The sequence below is a fragment of the Mus caroli genome, unplaced genomic scaffold (assembly GCF_978045245.1).
Source record: "Mus caroli unplaced genomic scaffold, Mus_caroli_1 scaffold_10, whole genome shotgun sequence".
Lineage (NCBI taxonomy): Eukaryota > Metazoa > Chordata > Mammalia > Rodentia > Muridae > Mus > Mus caroli.
Window position 1 is genome coordinate 31,857,646 of NW_028227265.1, and position 25,789 is coordinate 31,883,434.

Genomic DNA, 25,789 nt, shown 5'->3' on the forward strand with positions numbered 1-25,789 from the left:
GTTATTATTTCAAACATGATAGTTACAAAGTTGGCCTGGGTTCAAGAAGAGGATAGAATTGTTGCATTGTATGGGAACATCAATGGGAAAAGATCTTGTGTGAGTCATATTTACAAAAGTAGAGTGCCTAAAGAAGTAGATACAGTGATGCAAATGCACTAGAAAGAGCAGCGCTCCAGTTACATTTTATTCTAATACACAGTGGAGCTACATTTTGCAAATGACTCCTTTAGGTACAGCATTATTGCTAATTGATGAATCAACTTAAAGTTGCTCATATGTGCTTAGAGCTGCCCATCTGGGATTGGAAACTGATCATCATGGGCTTTCCTAGGAGAAGATGGGTTCTCCCTCTGTGTCATGGTTAACTGTCAGGCTCTTCAAAAAGTTGTAGGACCTTGTAGGATTTTCAATATTCATATTAGTATGCTAGCTGCTATTATTATTATGGAAGTCTTATTAAGCAGACTGTATTTCTTAGATTGTATGCAGCTTCCCTATCATACTTAGAAGAAATTATCTCAGAGCAGATATCCTGGTTCTCTGGCTCTTACAGTCTTCATAATCTCTTCTGTAGAATAAGCAGTATGTTGTAGATATATCAACTGTGGTTGGGTAAATTAGTCTGTTGTTCTCTACACTGTGATTATCTATGGATTTTTGTAATGGTTGTTGTCTGTGGCACAAGATAGCTTCTTTGGTGAAGGGTAAGAGCTACACTTCTCTATGACAAATAATCAGAATGTAATTAGAAATTAGAATGGTTTAAGAAAGTGGCAATACACGTTCTCCTTTAGAGACCATGACCTCACCAGTCACAGGTAGTTGGATAGGTTTACAGCAGTAGGCCTTAAATCCAACTAAATGACCATGGGTTACCCCCAAGATATAACTTTCACTACTGGACCCTTGGAATATCTTGCCTGCCATTTTACTCACTATTGCAGTTCATAGGCTTTATAGCTGGGAATGGCTATTGATTTTCCTTTGGCAGCTAGCATAGCACCTTAAGATGCTTTAAGAGCTAGTCCTTAAGAAGGAAGCTTTCTGGTCAATTTCAGCTTAATGTCTTTAAATTCTGTGTCCAAAGCATGAGGTGTCTTCAGTAATACCTTTACCTTCAAGTTCTGGGAGGCAACCAAGAGAAATGGCTGAAGTCTATATTATTTTGATAGTTTTGTTTAGTACTACCTGGCTTTTATAGGAAAACAATGTGGATACTTATCCTAGAAGATGATAATTTTGCTTTTTTGTTTTTATTATATATATATATATATATATATATATATATATATATACATACATTTGCCATGTAACTTTCATATGTGAATCATTTTCGCATCATTTTCATTAAGTTTTCTAATCAAGGACTCATATTTTCTGAGAAAAGATGACTTTTCAGAGACTTGAGTTCCTCATTATGACCAAGGGTCAGTGAGAGCTCTGAGTAGGTTGGAATCTCTATGAAACTGCCAAGACTTTCTTCACTTTCAATTCTTTTTCCTGTTTTATCTTTGGTCAAATTATGAAGTCACTTCTCACATTAAGAAGGAATGAAACCAAAACTAAGTAAACTAGAGAGAAGAATACACAATTCAGCTATAGTTAAAGGAGCACACTGACCATTGGTTTGATCGGGCATAGTTCAGAAAATAAATGATACAGTGAGAGTTGCATGTAGGATTCAGCTGGCAAAAATCAGATGAATGATGTAACCTAAGAACCAACACTGGAGAGCTAGCCCTGTTCCTCACCACCTCCACACTGTATTGTGTTGCAAAGTTCATGGCTCCTGGCTAGGTTGCAGATGGGTAAAGACTCACCTAATCTTGAGTGGCTTGCCCTTAGTAATTTGATGTGTCAGTGAGTAATGGACCACATAAAATAGACTTGAGTTTTGTTTGTTTTTAATTATTCCTCTTTTTATTTCTGTCACATTTTTTTCTTTTTTTGGGGTGGGGGGGTGGGAGGAGGGGGTGGTCATGGGAAGACTGGTAGATGAAATTCCCAAATTATCAATAGAATCAGGGAGGGACCAAACCAAGTCTAATGCTCTCTATGTAGAATTTGCCCTCTACACTTTTGGATTACATGGGATCTTGCAAAGCTTTTCATGACCCTTGGCCATAGTGAAGGACTCATATCTCTAACACTTAGTCTTTTTCCAGAAGACAGAAATCAAAAGGATACTTGTCATGAAATACCACTATGGGTTCGTAATAAGAAAACCCATGGTACAATTACTTTGCTATCATAAACCACAGAACTCAGGTTCTGAGATGAGGACTCAAGTGTTGATGGGTGAACTCTAAAGGGTGAGGGGGGTCTTAAAGGCTCAAAAAAATCATCACTCAAAGATCAGGGGTTAGTGGATGTATTAGAGATGAGATGAAATGTTTAAATACAGACTAAAGGCATGAGTGTATAAAGATAAAGATCCTCACATTAGGATGAACACACTGGTACAAGTTATATGATTCTTCTGTACCTTAGGTTCTTCACTGCCATTATGATGATAAATGCATAATGTGTTTATGATGGTGACAGGTATATGCGTAAATAGTGTCTGGCAAGCAGCAAATACTATGGAAGTGTGTTGTTGTTAGTGTTCCTATTGTATTGGAAGGAATGGGAAGCAATGGGAAAATTAAAACATTCACCAGGAAGAAGTGGGAGAAGAGGCACTTCTGGGTCATTACAATAATACTTAAGATCAAAATAAAAGTAAAGGACTGAATTCTGAAAGGAAAGAGATCTTGAATTTGAAGAAGCATATTTGAGATAGAAGTGATATGAGAGCATAATAAGGCAAATATATTGTATATTACCATGTCAGGTATTATACTCTGAAAATGAGATTTTAAAGAATGAGACATTAGACAAAGATGGTCTTCTCTGAGACAGTAAGTCACAATATCAGTATCAAATTAGGGTTCAGTTTAAGCCATGTGATATAAAAAAAGACATTCATGAAGATTACTAATTCATGAATATGTTGTTTTAACATTTTGACAAAATCATACACTAACACAGCTCTTAAAGCACTGACCTTGCACTGAAAACATTTTCTGTAGAGAGGCAGAGAATGAATTTGGGGCTCTCATGGTTTATGAGGACTGCTCATAACTATATGTTCACTGTCACAATTCTGAGGTCAAAGAAAATATATATGTAAGTAATTGAGCCCAACTCTATTGAGATAAATTTTATTTACAAAACCAGGGGGCTAAAAGAGTTTCATCTATCCTCAATATTTTTCTATTTCTCATCATTTTTAAAGATGTGTTTAAATTTTTAATTTATTTAATCAAAGTACTATTTCTTCTTTTATTTCCTCTATCTCTTCACTTATCCAACTCCATGTCTAACACATGTCTGCCCCAAAATCTCAGTCTCCTACCTTTAACCACTGTTGTTATTCTGATATAAAAAATCAACATATAAATACAATCTACTGATTCTATTTAGTGTTACCTTCATGTTGTTAGGGCTGACTCTTCAGTATCAGCTAATTAGCCAGATAGCTCTCTCTATAAATATTTCTTTAGGACCTAAGCATTTTTATTAGAACTAGAATCAAAATATCTAACACAATGATATTCAAATTAAAATCCTTTATAAGAATTTTTATAGTCTTTAGTACATTTGTAAGTTTATTTATTAATTTTGTGATTGCATATGTGCAAGCATGTGTACATGTATGTACCATGTGTGTGTGTGTGGGGAGGTTGTGGCCCACTGCACATGTGACATTCACAACACATTAAACCATCTTAAGATCAAGACTGGTAATCAGCTTACAAACACTGACACCATTGCATACACTAGCAAGATTGTGCAGATAGGACCCTGATATAGCTGTCTCTTGTGAGACTATGCTGGGGCCTAGCAAACACAGAAGTGGATGCTCACAGTCTGCTATTGGGTGGATCACAGGGCTCCCAATGGATGAGCTAGAGAAAGTACCCAAGGAGCTAAAGGGATCTGCAATCCTATAGGTGGAACAACATTATGAACTCACCAGTACCCCGGAGCTCTTGACTCTAGCTGCATATGTATCAAAAGATAGCCTAGTCGGCCATCACTGGAAAGAGAGGCCCATTGGACTTGCAAACTTTATATGCCCCAGTACAGGGGAACGCCAGGACCAAAAAGTGGGAGTGGGTGGGTAGGGGAGTAGGGGGGGGGAGAGTATGGGGGACTTTTGGGATAGCATGGAAATGTAAATGAGGAAAATACCTAAAAAAATATTTTTTAAAAAAGATCAAGACTGTTTTAATTGATGAGTAATATATTATTTTAACAATATATCTAAAATGTTAAACGTCTGTAATGAATCGAGTTCATAAGCTTGTAACTTTGATTTTTGTCCTCTAACTTTTGTCTAATAACTGCCCCTAATCCACACACCTCTTCCTTACTCTAGAAATACCTAGTCAGAAGGGATAAGTACTCTGATGGCTGAGTATGTTAGAAACTAGAAATACATAAAAATGGAATGTTACAAAGAAAAGGGCTCAGTACTCATCAATCAGGAAGTGTCCAAAGGTTTAAATCTCATGCATCAAGGAATATGGATGGCTGTAATAAAAAGAATGAGCTGCTCATTGACACCATAGTAAGTGGGGTGGGGGGAGAATATCTCTGCTGATGTACATGCAAAAGGGTTCTTGGAATAATTGTAGTCAGAGCAGCTCGAGGGCTTTATGACCCCTTTAAACACGCAGTAGAAGTAGTTATTTCACGATTGTATTTCTAGGATGATGGCTACTTAAAACAAGGTGACTCACCTTTGGAATATACCCGATAATTACTTGGCTTCCTCTACACTACTAAGGTATTAATTATAGAAGCTAATTAGCAGCTGTTTGAAGAAGGTCTGATCATATAGGTTTTCATTTATGGGTGGGTGCCTGCATGCTCTGTATGCACACTGGAGAAAACCTTCAGGCAACTGTGATTATTACCATTATTTCATTTTTATTGCGTTTCCCATTCAAAGGAGACCACAGAAAGTCAACAATGTAGTTAATTTGCTTTAGCAAACTGGAAAATGCAAGATAATATTATTTCTTTATGACTTAGAAACTACTGAAGAATATAACTACAGGTTCTAAAAGTTTAGTGTGGCTTCTAAATTGCAGGCCAGGTTTGCATATCTCAATGCACCTATTTCCTGTGAAAACACCTAGCATATTAAACTGATAACACAATCAAAACTTTAGGCAGAAGGTATAAAATTCTCTCAAACCAGAACGTTATAATCTTTATCTAACATCTCTGCAGCTCAATTTAGAATTTGAGTTTTTGCTTTTTTCCTCTAACATACAGCGGGAAGAAAATAGCCTAGACTGAATAGAATGAAAACGTAAGAACTCTTATTCCTTTCCCCTAAGTCAGAGACACCAGGCTTGCTACAAGCTGAGATTCTTAATGTTGGTCAGCTTTATATTGTTGGACACAATACCTATGAAACCAAACCTTTAAGCAGAGACAATTTATGTTGACTTATAAAAGATGAAATTTCTCTCTGGCATACTTTGGTTCAATCCTGTAGGTATGGGTAGAGCAAAGCATTATGTTGTGTGTGGAGGACAGAGAAAAGACGGTCACCTAGTGCTTAGTGGAAATTGAAAATATAGAGAAGGGAAAGGAAATAAACCAAAATATAGGCTTTCAAGGATGTGCCCAAGTGACCTATTTCCTCTGAGTCCCCACTATCTCCAAAATTTCTACCATTTTCCAATAGTCCAATAATCTGTGAACTGTCTAATCAACTCATTGCTAGAGATCTGAGACACTACGACCTAATTACTTCCATAAAAACAAAATTCTCAACACTGATACATGTGGGACTACGCTTTTAACACATAGGCCTTTGGGAAACATTTCACATCTAAATTGAAACAGCGATTTTGATATAATCACTGGATGTTTCCATAATATACTATTTCAATTTGGACTAAGTTTATCACTACCTTTTCTTCTATACAAAATTATGAAATGGGCAAAATCAAAAAGTTATGGTGGAGAAAGAGGTGCTTGGTGACTTATCATATTGGGGAATAGAAAGCCATCAAACAAAACACAGCCATGCAAAACTCAGTAAGAATTAATTATGAGGCAGCCCTCAGTGCATGTGTCCTGCCAGGGGAGAGCTGGTCTCTAGAGAGTGTTCTGACTCTCAGCTTCAGAGGTGACATCATCATTTTCTCTCCAGGGACTGTCTAAGGCAGGACCAGCCAGGAGCACACAGGCCTCAGGAGCAGTGGAGCAGCTGGGACAGGGTTCTTCTGGCTGCCATCTGAATTCAGGAGCTGAGACCTAGAAATGAACCCACACACTGATGGTCACTTGACCTTTTAGAAAGGAGCTAAAACCATCGAATGGAAAAAGCACAGCATTTTCAACAAATGGTGCTTATTAGTGGTTAGAATGCAGAAGAATGCAAATCAATTCATTCTTATCTCCCTGTAAAAAGCTCAAGTCCCAAGTACATCAAGGACCTTCACATAAAAGCAGATACACTGAAACTAATACACTGAAATCAACAGATTGGGAAAAGATCTTTACCAACCCTATATCCAATAGGTGGATAATATCAAATATATACAAAGAACTCAAGAAGTTAGACTCCAGAGAACCAAATAACACATTAAAAATGGGGTACGGAGTTAAACAAAGAATTCTCAACTGAGGAATACTGGATGGCTGAAAAGTACCTAGAGAAATGTTCAACATTCTTAGTCATCAGGGAAAGGCAAATCAAAACAACACTGAGATTCCATCTCACACCAATCAGAATGGCTAAAATAGAAAACTCAGGTGACAACAGATGCTAGCAAGGATGTGGAGAAAGAAAAACACTCCTCCATTGCTGGTGGGATTGCAAGCTGGTACAACCACTCTGTAAATCAGTTTGTTAGTTCCTCAGAAAATTGGACATATTACTATCTGTGAAACCAGATATACTAATCCTGGGCATATACTCAGAAGATTCTCTAATATGTAATAAGGTCACATGTTCCACTATGTTCATAGCAGCCTTATTAATAATAGCAGGAAGCTGGAAAGAATCCAGATGTCCCTCAACAGTGGAATAGATACAGAAAATGTGGTACATATGCACAATGGAGTACTACTCAGCTATTAAAAACAATGAATTCATGAAATTCTTAGGCAAAGGGATCTAACTAGAAAATATCATCCTGAGTGAGTAACACAATCACAAAAGAACACACTAGGTATGCACTCACTTATTAGTGGACATTAGCCCAAAAGTTCAGAATGCCCAAGATACAATTCACAGACCACATGAAGCTCAAGAAGAAGGAAGACCAAAATATAGATATTTCAGTCCTTCTTAGAAGGGGAATCAAAATACCCATGGGAGGAGATACAGAGACAAAGTGTGGAACAGAAACTTAACAAAAGGCCATCCAGAGACTGTCCCACATGGGAATCCATCCCATATACAGCTACCAAACCCAGACACTATTGTGGATGCCAAGAAGTGCTTGCTGACAGGAGCCTGATATAGCTGTCTCTTGAGAAGCTCTGTCAGTGCCTGACAAATACAGAAGTGGATGCTTTCAGTCATCCATTGGACTGAGCACAGGGTCCCCAGTGAAGGAGGAGCTAAAGAAGGAGGAGGTAGATAAAGGACCCAAGGAGCTGAAGGGGTTTACAGCCCCATAGCAGGAAAAACAATATGAACCAACCAATAGCCCCAGAGATCCCAGGGACTAAAACACCAGCCAAAGAGCACACATGAAGGGACCCATGGCTCCAGTTTCATATGTAGCAGAGGATGGGCTTGTGGAACATCAATGAGAGGAGAAGCCCTTGATCCTATGAAGACTTGTTGCCCCAGTGGTGGGGAATGCAAGGACAGGGAAGTAGGAGTGGGTAGGTTAGTGAGCAGGAGGAGGGGAGATGTGATAGGGGGAGTTGGAGGGGAAACAAGGAAAGGGGATAACATTTGAAATCTAAGTAAAGAAAATATCTCAAAAAATTGCATGAAAATAACAAAAAAGTGTTAAGTATGATGTCTCCTTTTGACATATTCCTAGCTGAATATTTTAGAGAGTAAGGAAATCATTTAAAGGTAGCATTATACATAAACATATAAATCTACACTAATGCTTTCTATGCAGGCAAAAAAGTAAAAAGCTTTGCTCACCATCTAACACTTCTCAATACAGACCACGAACTGAAGAATGAGTCGAAATAATCAAGTTGGCAAATTAGGTTTCTGAGCATGATCTGTGACAAAAGCAGAGCCTGAAAAAGAATTGGAAGTATGTCTGAGGGTTTTAATTGGGAGGTAGTAAGACAAAATAGAGTCAAGGATGAGGAAAGGGGAAAGAAAGTATATTACTTGTATGATAAAATATTATGACAAAAACCAACTTACAGTGTGAATGAGAAATGTCTTCCATAAACCCATTTACTTGAACTGTCAGTGATATTATCTGCAAGACGATGGAACTTCTAGTGGGTACCTCTTTTCTACAGTAGATAAATCTTAGACTTGAGCATTTATAGCTGTCCCAATTTCAAGTATATCTTTCTGCTATGTGTCGGGGCAGGGGTGTGTGGTGAAGAAGTGCTCTCTCAGATGCTGTGCTCTGAGCAATTGCTATCATACCTCTTTGTCGTGATGGACTCGTCCCTCTAGAACCATAAGACAAAGCAAACTCTTCCATCCATTCTTTTTTGGTCAAAGTGTTTTATCACAGCAAGAAAAAATAATCAATGCCGGGAGAAAGGTTTTATTTTGGCTTATGGTTCTAGAGAAATGGAGTCCATCAAAAGATGAGAAAGGTGACCGAAGACACTTGCAGAGTATGCAGCATCCTATCAGACCACATTTCATCTAACCATGGCAACCAAAGAGATAATACTAAGTAAAGCCTAGCAATAGAGCCTCAAATCCATTCTTGGATCCCTATTGATATGCATCTTCCAACAAGGTTCTATTTTCTAAAAGTTCCCTAACTTCTCCATACAATACCACCAACTGTAAGTTATGTATTTAAACTTACAGACCTATAGAGAACATTTCATGTTCATTCCAATTATAACACAAAGAATTTAATTTTTGTTTTTGGATTTGATTACCATGTTTTCAAATTGCTAAGTACCTTTTTAGAAATAAAAATCAGGGGATGAGGCAATGGTCTTTTGTCTCATATCATCCTTAAAAAATAAACTCTTGTAGGCAACTAACTGCTTCACAGTTGCAAAGTTGTAACAGCATGGACATGTAAGAAAGCCAGGAAAAGAGGGTAAGACTCATTAGTGTGACAGGAGACATCACAAGGAAGTGAGGTAGGACTGCATAGACCTCTCGAAATTCAGCTGGATCTGTGGTAAGGAAGTTAGGCCAGCAACAGTGCATCTGCGAGAATCAGCAGCCATTTTTTATCAGCATAATTGTAGGCAAAACCACAGCACTCCTCCATTCATGAAGAACAAGTAGGTGGGAAAAATTCCAATCCCTGTCAGTTTGAGAACAAGAATAAGCATATATATTCATCAAGACTCAAACATTCAGCGGAAATGATGTACCATCATTCAGCAGAAATTACAGTGAAGGTTATGATAAAAACTTAAGAAAATTCTTGGCATTTTCCAAAGAATCCAAAATGCTTCAATCTCTCTATGAAAAACACTTTCTCTCTTTAGCACTTTGTCTCCAGAATGACAATGCAGTTATGAGAAGGAAAGGCAGCTGCTTCAGCTGTTTCTCAGATGAGAAAAATGGGAAGGGAGCTGAAAGATGATGCAGTAACAGAATTGGTGTATGCATGGAGACAATAAAAGGAATGAAGATGACCTCAAATTGGACTAACAGAAGGAACACAAATTGAGAGATGCTTTACCAAGAAATAAACAAAATATGAGCCACGGGAAAGGGAAAGCTGTGTGGAAAGTTTTGTGAAGGACCCAGTCCTCACTGGTCAGTGTCCTTACAGGAGCTCTATCCCCATATGTCTGTATTGTGACCAAATGAATCAGCCTGGATTTCTGAATCATTTATAACAGGAATGGAAGAATTGCTGGAATCAGAATGAGCTACAATGACAGAGAAGCCCATTATTGTGCTATGTAACTGAGGTTTCTTCTTTCATTTCTTCCTTCTTTCCCTTTTGTCCATTTATAACTACAGCATAATTTGTCCTGTCCTAATTAATACAGAAATATAAAACTCAGTTAACTCAGACAAATTCACAAATATATTTGTTTATCAACTTTGGCTCTTTAAGTTAAATGTAGTAGAAATGATTATTTACCTACTGTGAAAAAAAAAATATATATGTTAGAATTTTTACTCATTTATAAAATCTCTATTAATTTTGACAATAGATGGAAACTGTTTATGAACATTCAATTGTAATGAACATTAAATAAATGCATTACAAAAACATTAAAATCATTGCCAAGTAATCCTGAGATATTATTTCAGACTGAATGAAAATCAAAGCCAAACAGCATTATATGGGACAGAAAATATCATTTCATATTGATTAAAGGCACAATTCTTAATGGAGTTAAGAGTCATAAATTATTTTGTAGCAAAATATTGAATTCATCTAAATTAAGAAGAAGCTCTCAGAAAAATGGGATATTACTTCAGTAGAATTTCCTCAGCTTTGGTCAGACTGTGTAGCTCAAAACACAGTTATAGACATATTAAGTAATTTAAAGAGATGAAATGTTTAAATAATATATCTAGAAATAACCAAGCATTAATAAATATTAACAAACATAAGTAATGCCAAGAGCGGCTTCCTTTGAAAATAAATTGCGACCAGCTGCACTCTTAGAGCTTCGTCTCGTGCAGTTAAGCAGCCTTTAAGCTTGGATCCCCTCACTACTCCATGCTGGGATTCTGTGAGGCTTGAGCTTGTAGCAGTCTTGAGCCTGGTGTCACACCCGCTGAGAGTTCAGATTTGCAGCTGCCCTGCGATATCCAGAAAATAATGTTCCCTGTGATCATCCATCACCTCTGACCCTTAAGCCCCACCTCTATCTCTCTTAATGATCCCTGAGTGTGGAGGGCAGGGGTGTAATATAGATGTCCCATTTAAAGCTGAGCACTCTTCAGTTATGTAATCTAGGCATGTCAACCAGTCAATGATCTCTGTGTCAATCACCACCCCCTGGAAAAAGAAGCTTATTTGATGTGGGATGAGAAGTGCACTTAACCTATAAGTAGAGTGATGTCATTAGTTGTGTTTCTTTTTAAAGATTCGTTTCTATTCTTTTTAATTATGCAGCTAATGACAGATGCCTAGGGAGGGCATAGGCATTGCGTCTCTGCTAGGCCTGATGTTACAGTTCGTGAGCTGCTGAATGTAAGTGTTGTGAACAGAGCTCAGGTCCTCTGCATGAGTCATATATGCTCTTATCTGCAGATACTGCTCCAGCCCTGAAATTATTTTAATGTGATATCCATTCAACAGAATAATAATAGCAAGCTCTCCTCACCAGGACTTACGGCCCATCTAGCCACAGTTTCTTGGTTCTGATAACAATGCCAGGTATGGGCTCCATCTTGTGGAGTATGACACAAGTCTAATCAGAAAGGATTTGGTTGGCCCCCTAACCTTCCATGTCAGGGGACATATATTGCCTGGCCAGTTGTGATTCTTCACAGCATTCAGTGCTGGGTAAGATCAATGACTTGTTTTTCTTTTGTACTAGCATGCACAGAACCTTCTAGAACTGTGAAGTTAGCCAGTTGTGCTGAAACATCCAGGACAGTACCAGCTTGATTTCTCTGTGTTCTTTCCTTCATCAGTAGAGTCATTCTCTGAAGTTCTGGGGAATAACCAGGACCACTGGCAATGGTCTATAAGGGTTGGGGGTGGGGGGGTCCATATTGACCAATAGCTCCAAAAGAGGAAATTCATTCTTTGTGTATGGCATTTTAATGTGTTAAACTGTGGTGTCTAGCAGTGATATTGTGCCCCCATTACAGAGTAGTTCCATTTAAACGTTTTGTATATGTATATGGTTTATACATGCATTTAATATGTGCATATATTTATATATATGTGTGTGTATATATATATATATATATATATATATATACTTCCCAAAACATATATATATGTTTTGTATATATATTTTGTGTGTGTGTGTGTGTATATATATATATATATATATATATATATATATATATATATATATATATTGCTGTGGAATCTTCCCAAAACATATGTTTTATATATGTATATATATATGTGTGTGTGTGTGTGTGTGTGTGTCTGTGTGTGTGTGTGTGTGTGTGTGTGTGTTTTGCTGTAGAATCTTCCCAAAACATATATATATATGTTTTGGGAAGATTCTACAGCAGTGAATTCCCAACAACTTTCTCGAATGTTAGCCAATCTGGTTTTTCCTCCTCTACCCTGTAGTCTCACCACAGCGCCCGTTGGTAAGACCTCATCCATGACTCTTTAAAATGCTGAATTCTGCTACATATGCAGCTAGAGATATGAGCTCTGGGGAGTACTGGTTAGTTCATATTGTTGTTACACCTATAGAGTTGCAGACCCCTTCAGCTCCTTGGGTGCTTTTTCTAGCTTCTCCATTGGGGGCCCTATGTTCCATCTTATAGCTGACTGTGAGCATCCACATCTGTATTTGCCAGGCACTGGCATAGCCTCATATGGGACAGCTATAACAGGGCCCCTTCAGCAATCTCTTTCTGGCATATGCAATAGTGTCTGGGTTTGGTGGCTGATTATGGGATGGATCCCGCAGAAATCATATCTCTAGCTCCATATGTAGAAGAAGATGGTCTAGTCAGTCATCACTGGGAAGAGAGGCCCCTTGGTATTGCAAACTTTATATGCTCCAGTACAGGGGAATGCCAGGACCAAGAAGCAGGTGTGGGTGGGTAGGGGAGCAGGGCGGAGGGAGGGTATAGGGAACTTTCAGGATAGCATTTGAAATGTATATAAAGAAAATATCTAATAATAAATAAATAAATAAAGAAAGAAAGAAATAAATAAAATGCTGAATTCTATTTCCTCTACCTTAAAAGAACTCTATTCATTGCCTCATAACAAGTTTGCTGACCTCTGTGGGCAATCCAAATGAAACACATATATCTAAATATATACTTTATAAGAAATAAAGTTATATTTTTTTCAAAAAGAGAAGTGTCATTTGGTTGAACAGCAATTATTTATGAAATTGATTCAAAAACCTCTTCAATAGCTGGTATCTCTAGAGGGTATCTCCCAAATGAATGACAATATATGTGGTTGGTCTACTTAGATAAGTCTATTATTGTTACACTTAGAGTTGATATGAAAGGAACCAATGAGAAGACTGAAAAAAAATCTATGAATGAGTCTCAGTTAGAGAGATGGGTCACTGGTAAAGAGCACTTGTTCTTTCAGAGGACCAGTCTACACTTCCCAGAATGATTGCAGTAGATGCTACCTTCTCATCATTTATATGATCATTCAAATAATGGTACCCAAGGGCCTTTTTCATTTTGTATGCATTTTTTAGCATATTTCTCTAATTATAAAATACAAAATATCCATTTGTCTAAGAATTTCATGAATGATCCGGAGAATATCATCCTAAGTGAGGTAACCCAATCACAAAAGAACACACATGATATGCACTCACTGGCAAGTGGACATTAGCCCAGAACCTCAGAATACCTAAGATAAAATTTGCAAAACACATGAAACTCAAGAAGAAGGAAGACCAAAGTGTGGATACTTCAATCATTCTTAGCAAGGGAGACAAAATACCCATGGAAGGAGTTACAGAGACAAAGGTCGGAGCAGAGACTGAAGGAATGACCCTCCAGAGACTGCCCCACTTGGGGCTCCATCCCAAACCCAGACACTATTGCAGATGCTAGCAAGAGCTTGGTCATAGGAGCCTGGTATAGCTGTCTCCTGAGAGGCTGTCAGGTCAAAATTTTGCTTCTCTGCAATAGTAAAAGAAGTTTCTGAGACAAGACACCTGATTTTTATTTTTATTTTTTTGAGAAGGGGAGAAGTACAGAGGGTCAGGAATGTGAATGGAGGTGTGTAGCAGTGGGGGATAGGAAACTGGGGTTATCCACTATAAAGTCCCAGATGCCAGGAAAGCAAGACCCAACAGGTATGACATTAGCTGAAATACCCAACAAAGGGGAGAAAGAATCTGTAGAGAACATATCTAGAGGTTAGGCATGGCCCCCAGCTGAGGGCCACCCATCTCAAAATTATTAACCCAGAATTGCTCCTGTCTAAAGGAAATGCATGGACAAAGAGTAGAGAGGAGACTGAAGGAAAAGCCATTCAGAGACCGCCCTACCTAGGGTTTATATCCCATCTGCAGATATCAATCCCAGACACTATTGCTGATGCCAAGATGTGCTTGCAGACAGGAGTCTGGTATAGCTGTTCCCTGAGAGGCTCTGCCAGAGTCTGACCAATACAGATGAGGTTGCTTGCTGCCAACCATTGGACTGAGCACGGGATTCTCAATGAAAGAGTGAGGGGAAGGACTGAATGAACTGAAGGGTATTGCAACCCCATAGGAAAAACAACATCAACCAACCAGACCCCTCATAGTTCCCAGGGAGTAAACAACCAAACAAAGGGTACACATAGGGGGACCCATGGCTCCAGCTGCATATGTAGCAGAGGATTGCCTTATCTGGCATCAGTGGGAGGGGAGGCTTTTGGTCCTATGGAGGCTTGATGCCTCAGCATAGGGGAATGCTAGGATGCTGAGGTGGGAGTGGATGGGTGGGTGGTGTAGCATCCACATAGAGGCAGGAATAGGGGGAATTGGTCTGTGGCGGGGAAACCAGGAAGGGGGATTACATTTGAAATGTAAATAAATAAAATAACGAAGAAGAAGAAGAAGAAGAAGAAGAAGAAGAAGAAGAAGAAGAAGAAGAAGAAGAAGAAGAAGAATGTGAATACATAGAAAACATCATTTCCCTTGTATTTGTCAAAGCCTCTAATCTAAATCATTATAATGGATGTCTCAGATACTCACTATCTTAATTTGCATGAAAGGGACTAAACCACCAACCAAGGAGTATACAAGGGCATACCCATGACTACTGCTATATATGTAGCAGAGGACTGACTCATCTGGGCAGAAAGGAGCTTGGTGCTGTGGAGGCTTGATGCCCCTGAGAAGAGGAATGCTAGAGGGCTGATGCCGAAGTGGGTGGGTGGATGGTGGAAGACCTTCTTAGAGGCAAAGGGTTAGGGGTATGGTTTGTGGAGGAAAGACTTGGAAGGGGGATAACATTTAAAATGTAAACAAATAAAATGATTAATAAATAAAAATTTAAAATGTTGGTTTCCATTGAAGAGGACCTTGAGCCAATGTTTGAAGCTGTTTGGTACCTGTTAGTAAAGCACCCGGGCTGTGGTTTTACTTCCCAGCTTCAGCTTGCAAATATCAAACTTCTGGAGACCATTTGATAGTGTATTTGCTTTTCCTTGTTTTGTGAGCACTTCTATTCACAATAAGATATTAAGTGGATATTGAAGATCACTGTTCCTTTTCTAAAAGATATAAACAATCCATTGAAGTAGAAGTTTGTGTCTTACATACATCTGTGCTATCAACACTTTTTGTAAGAGTATCATACTTACACACAAAGCAATGAATAGCCTACCTTGAAATCAAGATGACTCTCCTGATATTTCCACATTACTATTTTGGTAGCAATTATCTGAAGCCAGCTGAGACTGCTAAAGTGAAAGAAAATGTATTCACTCATGAAACCTTCATTCCAGGGCCAAAGCTGGCATACACAGAAGTGCAACTAGAGTTTTGGGCAATTTTATGAAGAAATTTTATGTTTATTTATTTCCCTCTCATGATGTTACCTTTATTTCTTGACATCTATTACCTGTTTGCTAGAACAAAATATTCTTCCAAGGGAAGAAAGATTGTCATAGACAATACCAGCACAAGCAACTTTATATCATATTAATTTTTAGTATTTTTGTTGTATACATTCATTTTATATGGTACAATGTTACATAAAACTATCAAACAAGTGCATATTTTGTATTAAACACATTCCCACCCCCAAAACATCTATAATTTCTCCCCCTCCCGTTATTCTCTTTCTTTCCATAGGAAGTTCCATTCTTCCTTGTTGTTTTACACACACACACATACACACACACGAACGAGAGAGAGAGAGAGAGAGAGAGAGAGAGAGAGAGAGAGAGAGAGAGAGAGAGAGAATTTTAAGTATCTATATGGAAATCTGGGAGCCAAAAATGAGCAAAAGTATATATTTGTCATTTTGAGGATAGTTTAATACATTTACTTGTTATCTCCTGGTTCAGAATATTTTTCCTGCATAAGGTATTACTTCATTCTTCATTTTTTTAGCTTACTTAATTCATTTATTTTTCTTGTATAAAAACCCTTATGTGGTAACCACAGCTAATATACATGCACAGTTATTATGCTTACACGTTCCTTCATTGTTAGATTCCTGGATTGGAAGCACTATTTACCTGTCTAAGAAGAGCTGCAAGAAGTGTGCATGTGCAAGTATCTCTATAATGCATTTTGCTAACAATGCTAAACGTACAACAGAGCATGTGATTATCAGTTTTGAAGAAGTCTCTGACTGGTCCCTCTTTTTTCAAATATTTCATATATAGTGGTCCCTCTTCTAGAGAGTTAGTTAGGGAATGTGGGTCTCTTATGCTGCCCACACATATTATAGCATTATGGGCAGAGCACTGAACCAAAAACACTACCAGAACTATATAACTGGAAAAAAGAACAACTCTCCAAATAGGTCTCACTGCTCCAATGAGTCTATAGCTCCATCTCCTATAACCCTGATAAAGATAACCTGGTACTTTGTGCTCAAGCACCTGCTTAAAAATATCCCAATAAGATTTTATATAAGTTGCCTATTTCTTTTTTATTTTGTTGTTATTTTTGTCCTTTGACTCCCTCTTTTCCCTGGGTACCCCCTGGGACCACTTGTTAACAGACTAATGAACACAAAACAAGTTTGGAGACTCCTTCACCCTGTCTACTTCAGTTTTAAGATGTAATAGAGCCCTGGCCTTTATCAACCAACAATTTTCACACCTTAAGTCCTTAACCCTCCTAGTTGATAATTAATTTCACAGTTAGAGTGTAGCTGTATCAGCTTCTGGCAAGAGTATTTGGAAAAATCTAACATAAAGTGTGCATGAGGTAAGGCAAAAGTAATCATTATTTCACAGGTGTTTTTAGTTTTCCTATTTTCCCAAGCCTTGTGAATTTATTTACATGACAATTTGAAAATGATGTCTACAATATAATGACTCCTAGACTGCTAAAAAAGAGTCAGGGCAGGGGGACTTGAAGAGCTGGTGGTGGCAAAATTGAATGAGCTAAAATTTGTCACTGGCTTCACAGGAGAGGCAAATAGAGAAGAGGAATTGTAAGGAAGCTGTCACTAATAAAGAAGACAAAGAAGAAAGGAAAAGGGACCTGATGATAAAGACAGAAATCTGTAGAGTACAAAAAAGAAGACCAAAAAATAAAGAATTAGTAAACAAACAGGTGGCATACAAACACTTGCAACCCTAGATGGGGAAATGTATCAAGGAGGAATGGGGGATAAATAAACAAGCAAGTTTAGAAACCATATGTCAGTGATGTCAAAGACACTCTCAAAACTAGCTATGAGAAATATTAAGATAAGAATTGTTAGAAAACCATACTACAAACTGTTGATGAAGTTTGTAGGACCCTCACCTGACTTATTTCATCAATATCCTCTAATGGTAATGCTAAACTATTTTTCAGAAATCTCCTATATGAAAATGTTGCTTCATATAAATTAACTATTTTAGGGAATAGCAATGTTAGATGGTTTCATGTACATGTGCCTTAGCTCCTTTCTTGTTGCACAAGTTTCCATTCAGAGAACCTTCATTGGTTGGTGCTCCATGGGTTTCTTTACAACAAATGCATTTGCAAGGTTGACACACTTATCTTGCTTCCAGAGAAAGAAGAGATTCCAAGGCCCTTGGAGGTTAATTAGTTTGTGTGCTGTGTTGGAGACAGCAATTTAGGGGGATTCAGAGTAAGATAAGGAAAATATTTTCCTTTATACTGACAATTAATAGTGCACAATGATGGCTTTCTTTTTGGACACAGTGAAACTTCTCTCTAAAAAAATGCACTGGGTGACAGGGACAGTTTTGAGGAAACCTGGGAGTAAGTCACATTGCTGCACTAGCTGCTGTGTGAGGCACTTTCAAACGGAAGATGATTTTATTTCGTGACATACAATCATTCATTACCACACTTTCCATTCTTAATATTATTACTATTTATTTAAGAAGAAGAAAGAAGGAGGAGAAGAGGAGGAGGAGGAGGAAGAGGAGGAGGAAAATGACTACAACAATATCCATTTCCATTTTAAAGTTATCCTTGAAATCAAGGAGCAGTTTAACATGACAACTAAGACACAGATTGTGTCTCCCAATCTAGCTCACGTGTGTGTCCACAATTTGTTCTCAACGACTTTTCTTGGTCTTTTCTTTCTATGTAGGTACCATCTTTTTGAATGCATCCTTTATATTATTTATATATTATAAACAGAGTCCTGTTAAAAGTAGCCTTTTTCTCATGTTCTGTGGGTCCTCTATTAAGAGGACCCTAAATCAATTAAGGAAGATTCCATGTTCCAGTCTCATGACTAGTAATTGGTATCTCTTGTATGTTCCCAAGTCATGCTGTACTTCTGGTGTAGTGGCCGTATTTGGAGATTTGCTGTGGTACTATCCTCTACCACTACATTTAATTTATTTCCTGCCTGCAATATTCCTTGACTACCATATCAACTAGTGATACCTGCTCTGGAAAGAACTTAAACAAGAACTTAAACAACTTAAATAAAAGGCCATTTTTAATGTAACAGATTTTCACTTCTGCAAACGTTGACATGGGTTGTGATATCCAATGACACAATAGACTAACTAGCTCTGTGATCATTTTGGATATCCCATAGTTCATGAAACTTCAATCCATTGTCTATAGAGAAGAATAGAGATATGCCACAAAGCCTTCTAATTAAAAATATACTGGAGAGAGAGAGAGAGAGAGAGAGAGAGAGAGAGAGAGAGAGAGAGAGAGAGAGAGAGAGAGGAAACTGGAGGTCTCCAATGCTTTTTTTTTTTCTTGGAGCTCAGGAAAGATGCAAGGTGATGATGGAGAATACTATAGAAGCCAGAGGAAATAAAGGACACCAGGAGAACATACCCCATTGAACCAAGTAAGATGGGGCTTAAAGATACTGTAGCAACAAGCTGGGGGCCTACATGGATCTACACCAGGTCTTCTGCATATATGTTGTGACTGTTAACTTGGTATTTTTTGTGGGACTTCAAACAGTGGATGTGAGGTTATCTCTGATTCTTTAGTCTGCTCTTGTAACTAACTCTCCTTCCAATTTGGTTGGATTGTCCTGCCCAATAAGAGGGCTTTTGCCTTGTCTTATTGTATTTTGTTCTGTTGTGTTTCCTTTTTTTCTCTTGGAAATCTGCTCTTTTCTGAAGGGAGATGGTCAGGGAGTAGATCTGATGGAGAGTGGACATGGGAATTGGAGGGAGGCTGGAGGAGGCTGGCAGGAGTGGAGTGAGGGGAAATTGCGGTAGGTATTATTGGGTGAAAAAAATCTATTTTCAATAAAAATATTTTTTTGAAAAAGTAAAATAAAAGATAAAATATTAGGTGTAGTGACACTCCTGAAATCTAAGCACTGGGAAAGATAGAGGCAAAAGGTACTTGGGAGCTTGCTGGTCAAACAATCTAGGAGACAGTGAACTCTGGCTTCACTAAGAGACAAATATTGTCTCAAATAATAAGATAGAGAGTGACAGAGAAGAATAGCTAATGTCTACCCTTTCACATGCTAGTATAAATAAGTAAATAAATAAATATAATGATGATAATGATGATATATTGTTCAGTCACCAAATTCGTTATAGTCTTGCTACAGTTCCTTATTCTTATATTTATACAACTTATCACATCCAATCTGAAAGACTAACCTAGATCCTGTAAGGTTGCAATATTGTAATGTAACTGATGGTTAGAGTGATAGGCAAAGTCAGGGAGATAGGTAGAATATCAGCACTTATCTATTTTTTCCTTTATTATTATTTGTTATTATTATTTATTTATTTATTTTATTTACAATCCAGCCCTTGTCCCCTCTTGGTCCCTACCCCTACAGTTCCTCATCCTATTCCTCTTCCCCATGTCTCTGAGAGGATGCTCCCCCATCCCCAGGCCTCCTCCCTGGGGCCTCAAGTGTTTCCAGGATTAGGCACATCATCTTCCACTAAGTCCAGACAAGGCAGTCCTCTGCTATATATGTGTCAGGGGCCACAGACCAGCTCATGTATGCTTCCTGGTAGCTCAGTATCTGGGTGCTCCCATGGGACCAGGTTGATTGAGACTGCTTGTCTTCCTATGGGGTCGCCGTCCTCTTCTGCTTCTTCCATCCTTTCCCTAATTCAATCATAGGTTTTCCCAACATCAATCCAATGGTTGTGTGTATCTGTGAGCTGTCTCAGTCAGCTGCTGGTTTGGCCTCTCAGAGGACAGCCATGCTAGGTTCCTGACTGTAAGCACACCATAACATTAGTGATAGTGTCAGGTCTTGGTGTCTCCCACTGAAATGGACACCCAGATGAACCCATCACTGGACATACATATATCATATGTACTCACGAAAAAGTGGATATTAGCCCAAAAGTGCCGAATACTTAGGATACAATCCACAGAATTTAAGAAGTTTAACAAGCAGAAAGGCCACATGAGGATGCTTCAATCACATTTAGAAGGGGCAACAAAATAATCACTGGAGGCAGAAGGAGGGTGGGTTAGGGGAGGAGGAGGGGGAAAAGGGGAACAAGATCAGGTATTGGAGGAGGTACACAGGAGATAAGCCCAGAGGATCAGCAGAATGAATGGAAATAAACACCTACCTTTCTAATCAATCATACAATCAATCAAATGATAAGAATAAATACACCCACCTTCTTTAAAAGAATTATAAACAGATTAGTAAATTTAACATTATCAAACTATTCTTCTAATAGTTCTATATATGTGTGCTGGCTAGATTTATGTCAAACTGTAGTCATCTGAGAGAAGGGAACAGAAGTTGGGAACGTGATTTTGTAAGATTAGACGGCAGGCCAGCCTATAAAGCATTTTCTTAATTTGTGATTTGATTGGGTAGGGTTCATCCCATTGTGGGTGGTGCCAACCCTGGGCTGCTGATCCTGGATTATATAAGAAAACAGGCTGAGCAAGCAAGGGGAAGCAAGCCAGGAAGCACCCCTTCCATTTCCTCTGCAGCAGCTCTTGCCTCCAGGTGTGTAAGTTCCTGTCCTGACTTCCTTTGATGAACATTGATATAGAAGTGTAAACAGAATAAATCCTTTCCTCGATAACTTGTTTTTGGTCATGGTGTTTTGTTGCAGCAATAGAAACACCAACTATGTATGGATAGAATTTTAAAGTCAATAATTAATATATATCCTCAAATGCAAAAACGTAAAAAGGTAAGAGAGATTATTAAACAAAAACAATCAACTGGAAACACATTTTGTTGACAAAATAATACATTTAAATAAAGAAAAATGCAATATATTATTTCTAAAGAAGGATTGGGATTTTCTTCTCTAATGATGTTTAGGAACATACTAATTTTGTTTACTGGGGTTTAATTCATACATTCTGGGACAAACAAAAGTGAAATGAGCTGCTTCTGCTTCTTCGAACTCTTCCTCCTCCTCCTCCTCCTCCTCCTCCTCCACCCTCTTCCTCTTCTCCTCTTCTTCATTTTTGAAAGAGCAAAAGCTCAATATAAGTTCCTGTGTGACACAACTTGTTAAAAAAAATCCTCATAGAATGTTTCAAAGGAACACCCAGAGGCTGAGAGGTTTTCAGCAGTTAAGAGCATTTGCAGAGGACCTGGATTTTGTTTCCACCACGAGTATAGTAACTCATGAATACCTGTTACTCCAGTCCCAGGGGATCCAACATCATCTTCCACAGGATCCTGCATACATGCTATATGCACATAAACTCACATAGGCATGTGCACATACAAATAAAGTAAGAATAAATACATCTATTGTTTTTATTAAGAAGGAGCCTCCCCTTCTCAGAGGTGGACCAAAAAAGGCCTCTCACCTCTGAGATAGGATGCCCAGTATGTGATTCTGAGGGCGAAAGAAAGAATTAGGCCAGGAAGGAAAGTGCCTTTAGAAAAAGGAAGCAGGGTTAAGACACTGATAGAGCTTGGCTAGTTTCCATATCCTGCAGAAAGCTGCAGATTGTGGAATTTTAACTGGTGTTCCAAGAACTTACAATCCATAATCAAGATAATATAGACAAAGCTGAATGTCTTTCCAACTAATTAAGCTTTTAATTGCAATTAATTTACATACCTTTCATATGCAAATGTGGATCAAACATGCTTAAGGAGAGGTGTGCATGGGGTGTTTCTAAGCCTTATTGGATCATGACAAAAGAGTTTTGTTTTGATTTTGTTTCTACTTAATGAGCACTTTCAGTTCTTCAATACAAATATTACCCTGGGGGGTGAGTACATTGGACCCACCCTAGGAAGTGGGTACACAGTATATACCCTGGGAAGTGGATACACCCTGGAAAATGTGTACAGTGGCTACACCCTGGGGAATGGCTACAGTGGATATGCCCTGGGGGATGAATAATGTGTACACCTGGGGAGTAGGTACAAATGGATACACTTAGAAAGATATACTCCCTTCACCTCAAACATACTAGCTTCTGGAAGAAGTAAGGCTGGGAGACAGGATATCCAAATTCTAGTCTGCCAATCAACTACTAAAGCTAGTTATGAGACTACACTGTTCTTATCTGTTGGGTTTTTGTTGTTGTTGATTGTTGTGTTTTTCTTTCTGTACTTTCTTGAGGCAGGGATTCACTGTGTGTCTTAGTTAGGGTTTTACTGCTGTGAGCAGACAACATAAGCAATGCAACTCTTATAAAGACAACACTTAATTGGAGCTGGCTTACAGGTTCAGAGGTTCAGTCCATTATCAAGGCAGGAACCTGGCAGCATTCAGGTAGACATGGTACAGGAGGAGCTTGGAGATCTACATCATCTGAAGGCTGCTAGCAGAATACTGGCTTCCAAGCAGCTAGGAGTAGGGTCATAATGCCCATGCCAATAGTGACAAGCCTACTTGCACAAGGCCACATCTACTCTAATAGGCCCTACTTTCTAATAGTGCCACTCCCTGAGCACAGCATATACAAACCATACTGTGTAACTTAAGCTGGCCTCAACCTTTCAATTTGCTTTCTTCCACTGCCCCATTGTGGGTATGTGACCCCACCCAGTTTCCAGTTTGACCCTTAAAAATGAGGACACCTTTGGACTTTTTCCTAGTACCTTGCAGCATGATTTAAAAAAAAAAAAAAAAAAAAAAAAAAAACTTCTTTGACTTGGGCACTTCGAAGTCTTCACTGTCAGAAAGCCTTCTTTATAATATAGCCAATAAGGTTTATATTAATATGCGATTTACTGTTGAATTTCAGACAGTCTTTTATTGAAGTGTGATTTAAACCAGTCTTTTTTTGAGTTGTGTTACTCCAATTTGTGATTTTTTAAAATGCCTTAATAATCATCTTTACATAAAAATACTTAACAAATTTGGTCATTTTTTTTCCAGACTTTGACCAAAATTAAGATGGTAGGTACAATAATATTAGGAGTTCCTCTGAAGGACAATTTTAAATGAGATGTCACACTGAAGGAATGTTACACTTCTGAGACAGGACATCTATTTTAATACAGAGGCAGAAAAAGAAGTTATTCACCGTGAGAGGAGTGCAGTCTAATTCTAATACGGGAGACACCTTTTATTTTCAGTGCTTTCCTGACAGCACGCACTGGGGAAATAAGCTAACTCTTGAATTCCTTGCACATGTATCTATAAATCAGCACAATATATGACCAACGGCATATACAATTTCAAACTAAACAAGAAGGTTGATTGAATGGCCAGTGTGGCTTTTCAGTTAAAATAAGACTTCTCACCACAATGCTGAGCTGAGCTGGGTAATGCCTCTCTCTCTCTCTCTGTCTCTCTCTGTCTCTCTCTCTCTCTGCCCCCCCCATGTGTGTGTGTGTGTGTGTGTGTGTGTGTGTGTGTGTGTGTGTGTGTGTTAGATCTAGACTGAATGGTCTACTCCTTGTTACTTCTTCTAGATGACGGTATGGGCACCCAGATAAAAAAATCCACAAATGTTTCCCCAGCAGAGATGGCTCAGTGGATAAAGTCCTGCTGCACATCCTCAAGACCCACATAAAAGTGTGCCATGTCAGTGAGTGATTGTCACCCCCATTCTGCACAAGTGACAATGGGAGGATCCTGGGGACTCACTGATCAGCTAGCCAACAGTTACCTCAATTTTAAATAATAGAATCTGGTTTAGTTGAGATCATGTTGTACTGGGCAGTGGCTTACATTAACCCTTCTGCTTTCTCATTTTCTTCCAGCTGAGTTCACACCTCTTGAATAACTCCCTTCCCTTTCATTTGTCTACACAGAGTGGCTATACAATAGTGGTTGAATTCGAACTGCTTAATTTAAAACAGCAGAAAATTTAAATGTCAGACCCTGATCAAAGTCATTGAAAAGAAAAACATTTGCTTAATGGAAAGGTGAAGAGTGGAAATTACAACATAATTATTTTTAAAACCCCTTCGAGAAGAACTGCAGTGGATTATAGCTCTTTGTTCATTATGTACAGACTTACCTGGCTATTGTTCTATCAATAGAAGCCTATGTTGAAACACAGGCTGTGTTGTTTCTTACCCAGCACACTGTATGATTTGGTGGCTATTAGAAAAAGGCATCCCCATATAATTATTAGCTTGCTCTGTTACATTGTGTAAATATTTTAAACTATCTGGACTTTATTTGTCTACAGGGAAAGAAGGAAGGCCATCATAGATGTCCTAGACGCAGGTAAAGTTCAATATTAGATCCTAAAGGAGAAAGTCTCAGAGCAGAAGGTCAATAGCAGTGAGTTCTTCCTGTTTATTCTCCCCATTTTTCCTTGAAAAATACAATTTGGGGTTTGTTTTGTATCTTTAGTTCACTGATATAGAGATCTTAATCTAGTACTGAATCAGTCATTATACTAGCTGGCCAAAGCCTTTATGATGCTCTGATTCAATTTATGAGCCCGTCAATGAGCCTTTGGAAAGAGGCCTACTGATGCTGTTCGAAGCAAGGCTGGTAAGGATAAATGGTTTCCCATTCCAATGCCCCCCCAAAAAAATCTTACAAGAATCTTTTTTTATACCTTGAATATTGTATTCAAACTGACTTTGTAGATTATTGATGAGTTTCTCAGGACAGTGAAATATCACAAAGTAAGAGCCATGCATCATCTGCAGTAAAGAAGAATCAGGGAAACACTGCTCACATTACAGGGCCTCTCTGCCTGCATCCTGTAATTGGCCTGGCCTGGTGCTACTAATTCCTTAGAATCTACCTTCTCCTCTCCCTTTGGTAAAGCATTTCCTTCTGCTTCATTTAATCAAAACATAAAGCTAAATACAGACCAGAGGACAGTCCAGGGAGACAGTATGAAAACAACTTTGAAAGTCTTCAACTCCCATGTAATCTCTTTATAAGGAAATTAGTATATATTTCTTCTCATTCCTCTCCCAAGGTATGGAATACAG